Here is an 11357-nt window from a genome sequence, read left to right on the forward strand (position 1 = left end):
CTTTTAAGTCAACATTATTCACTCATCTAAATTGTACTCACTAGAATAGTAAGAGGTCTTCCCTCTTAACTTCTAATTTTGTATTCTTTCTCTAAAAGACCGACCATGTGAGGATTAGGCCAAACTGAATCACTGTTCACAGTATGAACATGTATGAAACACACATAAAGCACGACATTCTTTAGGAAGAGACAAACAAGGAGCTCTGCCAGCTCAATCTGAGGCTCGCTCTTGTCAGATACAGGCAGTACAAATGAATTTCCTACTACCCATAGAAAAATTAATAGGTGCTCCTTGTGAAATGACTTACGATAGTGAATCTGAACTGGTGATAAAAAGAAACCATTTCCCAAAGCTTGTCTTTGGGAACATCTTTGGTGAATAATCAAAAACTGTTCTTCCTGAAATAATATGCCATGTTTCTGTATTTTGCCAATAGAGACAAGACTGTCCCTGACATGTCAAAGGCCACGAGGACTTCAGTCCATCCTAAGCACTTGTTTATTTCACAACTCCAACAAGATTAGGCCAGAGTGAACTACCAGTCTGTGTTTCAAAAAAGTTCAGTGGAGAGAGTAGATCTGGCAGCACTCTGAACCACCGTAAGCATGGAGTTTCCTCCAGGATTCTCAATATTAGAACAGGCTATGAGAGGCTATGCTTGTGACTAAAGAGCTTTCAAGAGACATCATCACTGGTCAAGTATCAGTTCCACTTGAATCATCCTCTCCCTCTACATACGATAACTTTTTCAAGCCAGTAGTAATAGTGCTTTATGGCTCACTTGCTCTCACCAGAAAGTTACCAGTACATGATATTCACAGACTCCTGGACTAAACAGTGAAAGGCCACCTAGGGAAAATGTAGAAGTGATGAATGTGTGGTTTCCCAGCATAAGATTCTCTCATGTGTAGTAAGATTATAACCTGAGGTTTCCACATACTATAATTCTGCTTAGTAGATACAAACAGCACAATCAGTTTATGGGGGAGACGGGACATTTTTACTGAAACTCTCTGTTTGGATGCTCTCTTCTGCCTAGTCTCAGTTTGAGTCCAGACACCTGAACAGCTGATTCAGTATTTGCTACTGTTGGAATGGTAACTTTGGTGAGCAACAGAAAGGAGCAAGTTAGTAAGGTAGATGGTTTTTCCTTGTGAAGTTCAGGTCTCTCTGAATGGCAGCACAGCCCTCAGGTGTATCAGCCACTCCTCCCAGCTTGGTATCATCAGCAAACTTGCTGAGGAGGCACTCCGTCCCCTCATCCAGGTCATTGATGAAGAAGTTGAACAGGATGGGACCCAGTACTGAGCCCTGGGGAACTCCACTAGCCACAGGCCTCCAGCTAGACTCCACGCCACTGATGACAACACTCTAAGCTCTGCCTTTCAGCCAGTTCTCAATCCACCTCACAGCCCACTTCTGTTACCCACACTTCCAGAGCTTATCTAGGAGSATGTTATGGGAGATAGTGTCGAAAGCCTTGCTGAAGTCAGCATCCACTGCTCTTCCCTCATCTACCCAGCCAGTCATTCCATCAGGGAAGGCTATCAGATTGGTTAAGCAGGATTTCCCCTTGGTGAAGCCATGCTGGCTACTCCTGATCACCTTCTTTTCCTCCATACATCTGGAGATGACATCCAGGATGAGCTGTTCCATCACCTTTCCAGGGACGGAGGTGAGGCTGACTGGCCTGAAGTTTCCTGGGTCCTTCTTCTTGCTCTTTTTGAAGACTGGAGTGACACTAGCTTTCTTCCAGTCTTCAGGCACCTCTCCAGTTCTCCATGACTTTTCAAACATGAGGGAGAGCAGCCTGGCAGCAACATCCGCCAGCTCCCTCAGTACCCATGGGTGCATACCATCTGGGCCCATGGATTTGTGGATGTCAGGCTATCCTCTAATCCTATCCTGCTCAACCAAAGGAAAGTCTTCCCTTCTCCGGACTTTCTCCCTCATGTCCAGGCTGCAGGATTCATGAGGGCTGCCCTTAGCAGTGAAGACTGAAGCAAAGAAGGCATTCAGTAATTCTGCCTTCTCTGTATCCCTTGTCACCAGGGCCCCCACCCCATTCAATAGAGGGCCCACATTTTCCCTAGTCCTCCTCTTGATACTGATGTATTTGAAGAAGCCCTTCCTATTGTCCTTGACATCCCTTGCCAGACTCAATTCCAACTGGACCTTAGCCTTCCTCACCACATCTCTACATACTCTGACTGCATTCCTATAATTCTCCCAAGTAGCCTGTCCTCTCTCCCACATTCTGTGTACTTTCTTCTTCTGTCTGAATTTGGCCAAGAGCTCCTTGTTCACCCAAGCAGGCCTCCTGCCCCTTTTGCTGGACTTCTTACTCATAGGGATGCACTGCTCTTGAGCTTGGAGGAAGTGATGTTTGAATATTAGACAGCTCTCCTGGACCCCCCTTCCCTCTAGGGCCTTAACCCATGAGATTCCTCCAAATAGGTCTCTGAAGAACTCAAAGTCTGCTCTCCTGAAGTCCAGGGTTGCAATCCTGCTTGTTGCCTTACTTCTTTCCTGCAGGATCCTGAACTCCACCATCTCATGGTCACCGCAGCCAAGGCTGCCCCCAACCTTCACATCTCTAACCAGTCCCTCTCTGTTGGTAAGGACAAGATCCAGCAGGACACCCTTCCTCGTAGGCTCCTCCACCATTTGCGACAAGAAGTTATCACCAGTGCATTGCAGGAGCCTTCTGGACTGTTTGTGCCTTGCTGTGTAGTCCTTCCAGCAGATGTCAGGGTGGTTGAAGTCTCCCATGAGAATCAGGGCCTGTGATCATGAGGCTACTTCCAGCTGTCTATAGAAGGCCTCATCAGCTTTCTCTTCCTGGTCAGATGGCCTGTAGTAGACACCCACAACAGCGTCCCCCATGCTAGCCTGCCCTTTAATCCTTACCCGTAAGTTCTCAGCTTGCTCTTCATTCACCCCTCGGCAGAGCTCAATACATTCCAGTTGCTCTCTCACATAAAGAGCAACTCCACCACCTGGCCCTCCTGGCCTGTCTTTCCTAAAAGCACATAGCCATCCATGGCAGCATTCCAGTCATGTGAGCTATCCCACCATGTCTCTGTAACTGCAGTGAGATCACGGCCCTGTGACCGCACACAGATCTCCAGTTCCTCCTGTTTGTTCTCCATGCTGCGTGCATTGGTGTACAGGCATTTCAAAGAGGTAGTCATGCCTGCAGGTTTCTCAGGAAGGGTATATGGGTGTCCCGCATAGCCATGTCCCAAACGCACACCCCTAGCTGCATGCACCTGTTGGAGGCGCCCTAACCCGAGCTGTGTTTTGTTGTCTACCCTGTCTCTATGGCACCTTCCCACACCTAGTTTAAAGCCCTCTTTACTAGACTGGCCAACATGTTTGCAAAGGCAAACGTGCCCCACTTGGTGAGGTGAATCCCATCTCTCCCCACCAGTTGTTGATCTTCAAACCACGTTCCATGGGCATAGAGTCCAAAACCCTGTTGCCAACACCAGTGGCACAGCCAGTTGCTGATTTGGAAAATCTTCCTACTCCTCCTCCCATGCCTCCCCCTAATCGGCAGGACCGATGAGAAGACCACCTGGGTTCCCAGACCCTTGACCACCATGCCCAAGGCCTTGAAGTCTTCTTTGATTGTTTCTAGTTTGTTCTCTGTATCATCAGCACCCTTATGAAAGAGCAGCAGAGGGTAGTAGTCTGATGAGTAGACAAGCCTTGGTAGCCTTTCAGACACATCTCGTATCCTCGCCCCCAGCAGGCAGCAAACCTCTCTAGAGGTGGGGTCAGGTCAGCAGATAGGCACCTCTGTCCCCCTCAGCATGGAATCGCCCAGGACAACCACTCGTMACCTCTTCCGAGTGGTCATGCAAGGCACAGGGTCTGACAGCCCAGTTGCTTCCCTTGAGGCCAGGTCTGGGTTCTCCTCATCCTGGAGTGCACTAAACCTGTTCTTCAACTGTAACTCCAAGTCTACAGGAGGATTAAGGGCCTTTCTTCTTTTTGTTTGAGAAGCAACTAGCTTCCAGCCTTCTTCGACAGTGCTGTGCTGTACTATTTCACTCTTCACAGAGTCCTCCAGCAGCTCCCCTGCTGCGGGGTATTGGGACTCTGGGAGCAGTATGGTCTGAGAACGCCCTGTCTATCTCCCACTCACTTTCTCATACATTTCACAGTCTACTGACTTCATCCCGCAACTCTGACTTGACAACACAAATCGTCAACAGCAGCACACCTCTTGCAGGAGGGCAGACCATCAGTTCAGGCCTTCTGAAGAGGCTCCAAGCACTCCTTGCAGCCTGAGACCTGTAGGGCCACAYCTGCTGCAAGAGGCTCTGTCTGGGTTGACACTTCCGACACAGCTGACGTAGCAATTCCCATAGCTACTGGCAAATACACTTTGCGGCGAGTTATAACTGTGTTTGTGAGAGTGGGCACTACTAATGCTGGAAAAAGAAAGATGTCCTCTTACACCTAACTGCACTCCTCCTGCACAAACTGCTGCGTCTGTTCACAAACTGCTGCATCAGGGAGCTGCACTTCAGGCCTGGCTCTTAAACAGACCTCTTCCTACTACCAACTCACAGGGTACTTGATCCACCCTAAACAAGGCCTACTTGTGTCAAAAGCCCCAACTCCCTCTATTCAAGGGCAAGGAGACTGCTCATTAGCAGTAGGTACACCCTGATAGAGTGGGTGATAAGTGCTGGGGCTTTTTCCAGGAGAGCTTAAGGCTTCCTGCACAGACATAAATATCAGTGAAAACTAAAGAAACGGGTTCTATTAACAAAAAAAAAAAAAAAAAAAAAGGAAAGAAGGAAAAAAAAAAAAATTTTGAGCTTCACTGCATGGGGTCTTTTAATTCCCATGACTGCTGCTCTTTATTATCTTGGGCAATAGAGACCTGATAACAGCATTAAATGTACACCTCACCTTCACTTCCCTGTGGGCTAGTCTTTGCTGTCAACTTACATATTTCACCTTTTCTCATCATAGGCCTAATCTTCTCTATTTAGGACATAGGAAGACTCAGATGCTGCTGATACTATATGAAAGAAGCAAACCTTCTTCTTCAAGCTCCTTGCTTTTACAGGAATTGTCTCTCATTTACTCATCCCAGGGGACTGCCCTTCTGGCTTTGGTAGAGGAACACTTCATTACTCTTGCTTTTGCAAATCATTTATCTTGTGATGCTGCCAGATGCTCTTTCAAAGATACAAGAGACAGAACACGATGAAGGATCATTACTGAAAAAAAGTGATCTTAACCAGAAAGTACTGCAACTGTAGCACATGATCATTGCTGATGCAAAGATCACTTTTCTATCCTCTTGCTTTGGCTATGTCATGATTTTTTTCCACATCTTGCTTTTTCCTTTGCTCCCTTTTTTTATTTCTCTGTTCCCCTCTTTTCTCCCCTTTTCTTAGTCATCCCTTTCTATGCTCTAATTTTTCATGTAAATACTCATTATGCTTCCTCGTGCTTATCTTACCGTTTAGTCCCAGGTGGATGACTTCCCTTTTGCTGCTATCAGTATAAGTCAATTCCCTCTCTCGCCCAGCAGTTCTGTGTGGGAATAAACATGATCATTAATCATTTTACAGCTCACAGCCTCCAAGATAATGCCACTGTCTGTCTGTTCCAAACAGACTGGTGGTAGTAGGAACTACTAAATTAAGAAGTGTCATCTTGGCACTTCATATAAAGAACAAGATTAAAACAAGATTAAAACATCTCTACATACTTTGGTTTGCATCTGAATAGTAATTGCATCAAACTTACTAAAAATATTTAAATGAATTTGATGCTAGTGAGACTATAGGACTGAATGACTTCAGCCCTCTTACACAATTAACTTAAGCACTAGACTTGAGTGAAAACACTTCTACTGCTCTGAATGGCGTTTAGACTATGCAGAAAGCCCTTACCAATTGCTATAATGCAGAATTCTAGCCATTTGCCCCCTACTTAAGTCTCTCATGCATGACATACCTACAAAAGTCAAGAGAAAACTTTTTTTTATGATCTATTAAATCTATGACTCATCTGTTGAGATGTGCAGTTAATAATTTGTGTTTTTTCTGATGGCCAAGTCTGTGTTTTTGACTGACAGCTAGCTCTAAGTAGACTGAGAAACCACCAGCTATTGGCCTATCACCTTACTGTATCAGCGGCAAAGTTTGTACTTTGTTTGTACAAAGTTTGTAGATGAGGCTGCACATGAAATGACAACCAAACCGATCCTTTAATACTGCTRTAGACCTCACATATAAGTGACTGATCTGACAGGCAGAGTTACAGATTTGCCTGCTGAGAACATGCCAGCATAACTTCACTTCAATCATGCTGAAGTTGCTGAGAAATAACTTCACTATTAAATGTAATCAGTTGAGTGACTTAGTGACTCAGTTGAGAGCTTTCTTCCATTTAAATCCATATTCTAATTGTATTTAGTATGTTTCCTTAGTATTCCTAGTATCCTTAAAACAGCAGGATCTTGGGAAAAAATCTATACAAAAAGGATGGAAGAATGCAATGTAGTAAAAGTGTATTTTCAGGTACATTACTTTTCTTAAAAAATCCTGTTTCAAAAATCATATTGTCTGTTTTCTTGCTTGCATTTCCATCCAAAATACAACTCCACCAGTGAAACCACCTGCTCCTATTTCTCCTCTCTTATCCAATTTACTACAACATTTGTACGCTGAAAGAAACTCAGACCAAAATCTTCATTTTTCTTGGCTTACTGTAAAAAGCCAAAGTATTCCATGGCAGTACTGAAAATTATACTTCAGGAATTACTACAAGGTATTTACAACTATTATTATTTTCTTTCAGTTTGAAATAAAGTACTTCTGAAGCATTGTTTAAGATCTGAAAGGAAAAGGGCATCTTACAATATCCCTGTCATTCAAGATGTTCTTGATTTCACAGGGCTTGATAAGGACACTCTTACACCTGATAAGCTTTCTGGCCTGCAGAACATTTTTTTCTTTTAGATAATAGAAAATCCTAAACAACTGATAAGAAGGTAGGTATCTGTATTATATGAATTAGTTWACATATGCAATCTTGACGGTGTAAAAAGAAAAAAAGACTTAAAATCAAGTATCTGAAAAGGCAATAAATTCAGAATTATTTATGGAAAATGATTTTTTTTTCCTGACAGAAGGAATGCATTACTTAATAGAGAGATAAGAGCTATTAAAGGAAGCAAAATCACTGGCACACATTCTGAATTTTGAGTAATTCAAAATTAATTTCTTGAAGAGAAATCCTCTACTGGAGGATGGATAATATGCCTTTCTTCCTTATGGCCTGTAGTATGAAAGCATATTCATAAGCAAGGGCTATCATCATAGTTCTGGGTTGCAGGGCAGCCTCTCAGGGCTAGTTGTTCCAGGCTCCAGTTTGCCTGAAGTGACTAGGAGAATGTTTATGTGAAATCCACTCTCCAGAAAGAAAACACACAGTTCTTTATTGCTGAACTACATTACAACTGACTGCAGTATGACAGGTATATATTTATTCTTATAGAAATCTCTCTAAGTAAAAGCTTACTTTCTTTTGGGTAGAGTGCAAAATATTTTTCTTCTCATGGAAGGTACAATTCTAGAAACAATGTTACCTGACAAGTCCAGCTCATGGGTAGGTATTTTTTGGTTCGTTGAGTTGTCAGCAGTAGAATATATATTGCTCCTCTTCACTGGAATTGCTAATGGTGCAATTCAGGCAATACAAAAATGTAAGTTCTAGAAATTCCACCACACGGTGTTCCTCTGTAACTAAATGAGATGCATCTTATTTGCAGCAAACTGCAATGTCAGAGATGCTACAGGAAACAAGGTCACAGCTTGTGATCATTCTCCAGAGTTTGACAGAGAGATCAGCTATTGTACATAGTTAAAATGTACACAACCTGTATACCTAATATTTTATATTATGCTTTCCATGTTCCACAAGTATAGAAATATAGATGGAAAGGTTATATTAATAGAATCACAGAATGGTTGAGGTTGGAAGATAATCTACCTCAAGCAGGGTCACGTAGAGCACGTTGCACAGGATCATGTCCAGGTGAGTTTTCAGTATCTCCAGAGGAGGAGACCCCACAACCTCTCCTGGCAACCTGTTCCAATGCTCTGTCACCCTCACTTCCTCTGTTCCAGTTTCCACCTGTTGCTTCTTGTCCCGTCACTGGGCACCAGTGAAAAGAGTCTGGCCCTATCCTCTTGATGCACTTCCTTCAGATATTTGTATAGATCCTCTCTGTCTTCTCTAAACAGGACCAGCTCTCTCAGCCTTTCCTCAGATGAGAGATGCTCCCATCCCTTAATCATCTTTATAGCCCTTAGTTGGACTTGCTCCAGTAGTTCCATGTCTCTCTTGTTTCAGGAGCCCAGAACTGGACACAGTACTCCAGATGTGGCTGCACCAGGGCTGAGTAGAGGAACAGGATCACCTCCCTCGACTTGCTAGCAACATTCTTCCTAATGCACGCCAGGATACACTAGCCTTTCTGGCCACAAGGGCACACTACTGTGTGCTCATGGTTAACTGGTTGTTCTCCAGGACTCCCATATCCTTCTCCACAGAGCTGCTTTCTGGAGGTCAACTCCCAATCTGAAGTGGTGAATGAATTCCTAGGAATATGTTTATTCCAGTAAATGTAATAATGTAGTAATATTTATGTAATATTACTGTAATAATATTAAATGTAATAATGTTTATATTGTTTATATTGTTTAATATTGTTTATATTGTATAATGTTTATATTCCAGTAAAGTACAAACATCTGTGCATTATCATTGTCTGTCAGCTATGTAGTATCCTAACAAGTGAACATTAACAGCACAAATCCAGCAAATCTGTGATTCTTTACTGGAGCACAAACAGAATCCTGATGGTTCAGGCCAAAGCTCTGTCTGCTCCAGCCTCCTATTTCCTGCGTAAGGTCCCAACATGGGACTTCCTGGTCAAAGTTCTCCTGACTGTGCTGAAACTGGCTAGGTGGGGGGATTCTGGCAATGACGGAGCCTATTTCCGTTCTTTCATCCATTCCTATCTACAAGTACCACGGAGCAGCAGACACTAGCTTCTTGTACACCTACAGGGAATGGTGGGTATTAGGTGATTAAAGGCTCATCTCCATAAACAGAAAGGAGCAACAGAGGAACAATGACAGGGAGAGAAACCCAAATAACCCAAGCACCCTGACCTGGCTCCTCCTAGGGCTGTCACAGGACAGCAATGAGCCCACTCTCCTGGTGTGAAACCCACTAAGATGAGGCAATGGGAGATGCTCTCTGGATCACCTTCCAGACTGAGGTGGTTACTGACTACAGGGGTATAGGACTGATTATGGGATGTGGGGGAAGAACATTTTGGTACTATACAARACTTATTATGGGATGTCTAGGGGAAGGACCAAAGACTGAAAAAAGGGAGGCATAAGGATGACTGGGGGAGAAATCAGTGTAGGAAAATATAGGGATGAGGAATAAAAGGGTTGATCACATTTAAACTGGTTGCTTGCCAGTACATTTGTCTAGCCATGCCCTGCACTTGATGACCACAATCTGTCCTAATTAAATTCAATTTCTAATTATCTTCCAAGATGAGAGAACTCTACTCCGTGTGGATGTGTTTATCAAGATGTAAGTACCAGCAACTGGCATTAGGTCATAGGGGCCTGTGTATCTGGGGTGTCAGCAACTGGAGAGACTGGAATCCGTGCATCTTGTATAGGTGCGTATGTCCATGTATAATCACTAGCAAACATCAAGCTGGACTAGCCGGCAAGCAGATTAAGAGGCCTGGAAGCCAAATACTGGAGTGGCCATAAGCCTGGGCTGGATATTGGTGAGACCAGAGCGATCAAAGAGTTAGCTACCAGAGCGTCCAGGAGGTCAAATCAGGCAGGGCTGCCAGAAATTGCGAGGTCTGTGGGTCAACTGAGAGACTCATTTGCATGTTTACGTATCTCTGTGCATGAGGCCACTGGAGATCAGAGGATCCAAGGGCCAGCAACAGGGTAGACTGAGTGTTTAAGGCCAGTTACTGGAAGGATCCATGTGTGTGTCTGTGTGCACATTTCTGTGTGCAAGGGTGTCTGTTTACCAGCAAACAGATTGGAGCTTTGGAGGCCTTGGAGATTGGCACCTTGGAGGCTCATATGACCAAATGCTAGTAACAAGGGAGGCAAGGTGCCACTGAATAGACTGAATGTGTGAGGCCAATTACTGAGGTAATCCATGCTGGTTGTAGTGGGAAGGGTGTCCGAGCATCAGCAGCTGGAGTGAAGCTCAGGTCCGGGTGCCAGAACTGGGAAGACCTGAGATCCAGGGGCCAGCTACTGGATAGACTAAGCGTCTAAGGCCAGCTACCTGTGGGACCCATACTGTGTACACATATATGTATTCTTCACCAGTAGGTTTTCATCCTGGAGGGGGACAAGATGAGGGTGTTTGTGTTTGCATGAGTGCTGTGTTGAGCTGGCTGGCCACGTATAAAATGCATGTATGTACTGCGTGTATGTGTATAAGTGCGACTACTGGGAATAGATGTTCCACCCTGATACTCCCTGGAACTGGGAATATGGAGCTGTGGTAGCCTCACCTCTATCAGGCTACTGGATGTGGCCACTCCTAACAGTGGACACTGCTCTGCTGGATGTACTATCTCACCACACTCTCTTTTTTTCATTTTTCATCCCTGGTATCATTTGATATTTTTAGATCTCTTTTTCTACTCTTCCTTTGACGAGTGAGACTAATTAAGAGGAAAAGCGGCCATAAAGGGATAATAAAACTATGACGTAGACCACATCATTTTGTTCACTCCTTGTTTCTTGAGCGGTAGTGGCTGAAGTCCTGCAACCTCTAAGATTGATTTGCAGGTATATGGTTGTTATTTAAACTGGCAGCACACATTTTAACAAGATCACGTGGACTCACCATGAGACATGACGTGTACTGGARTACGCCCCTGAACACAGGTGCTGACCCTGCCAGCACGGTGGTTAGTGGCCACACGGCTGTGCACCCCCCCGACCTCCCTGCTGTGCCACAGCCTGCAGGGAGGGTGACAGCGCCCTCAGCACCCTGAGCCCTGCCGTGAGCGCCACGACATCCCCACAGCACTGCTCTGGTGCCACAGAAAGCGTCCCCCAGTCCCGTCCCGTCCCGTCCCCCCCCCTCCTACTCCCCCCTCTTGCTCTGCCCTGCCCCGGCGCCATCTTGGGCACCGACGGCCGCCTGGCCACGCCCCCGCCGCTGCCTCGGGGGCCGCCGCAGCGCCGCGGAACCGTGGGGGGGGCGGCGCCAGGCGCCAGCCGGCGCCTCTTCGCTGCCGCGCC

The sequence above is a fragment of the Rhea americana genome, unplaced genomic scaffold, assembly GCF_003343005.1.
Source record: "Rhea americana isolate MKP2758 unplaced genomic scaffold, rheAme1 scaffold_281, whole genome shotgun sequence".
In the NCBI taxonomy this organism is placed as follows: Eukaryota; Metazoa; Chordata; class Aves; order Rheiformes; family Rheidae; genus Rhea; species Rhea americana.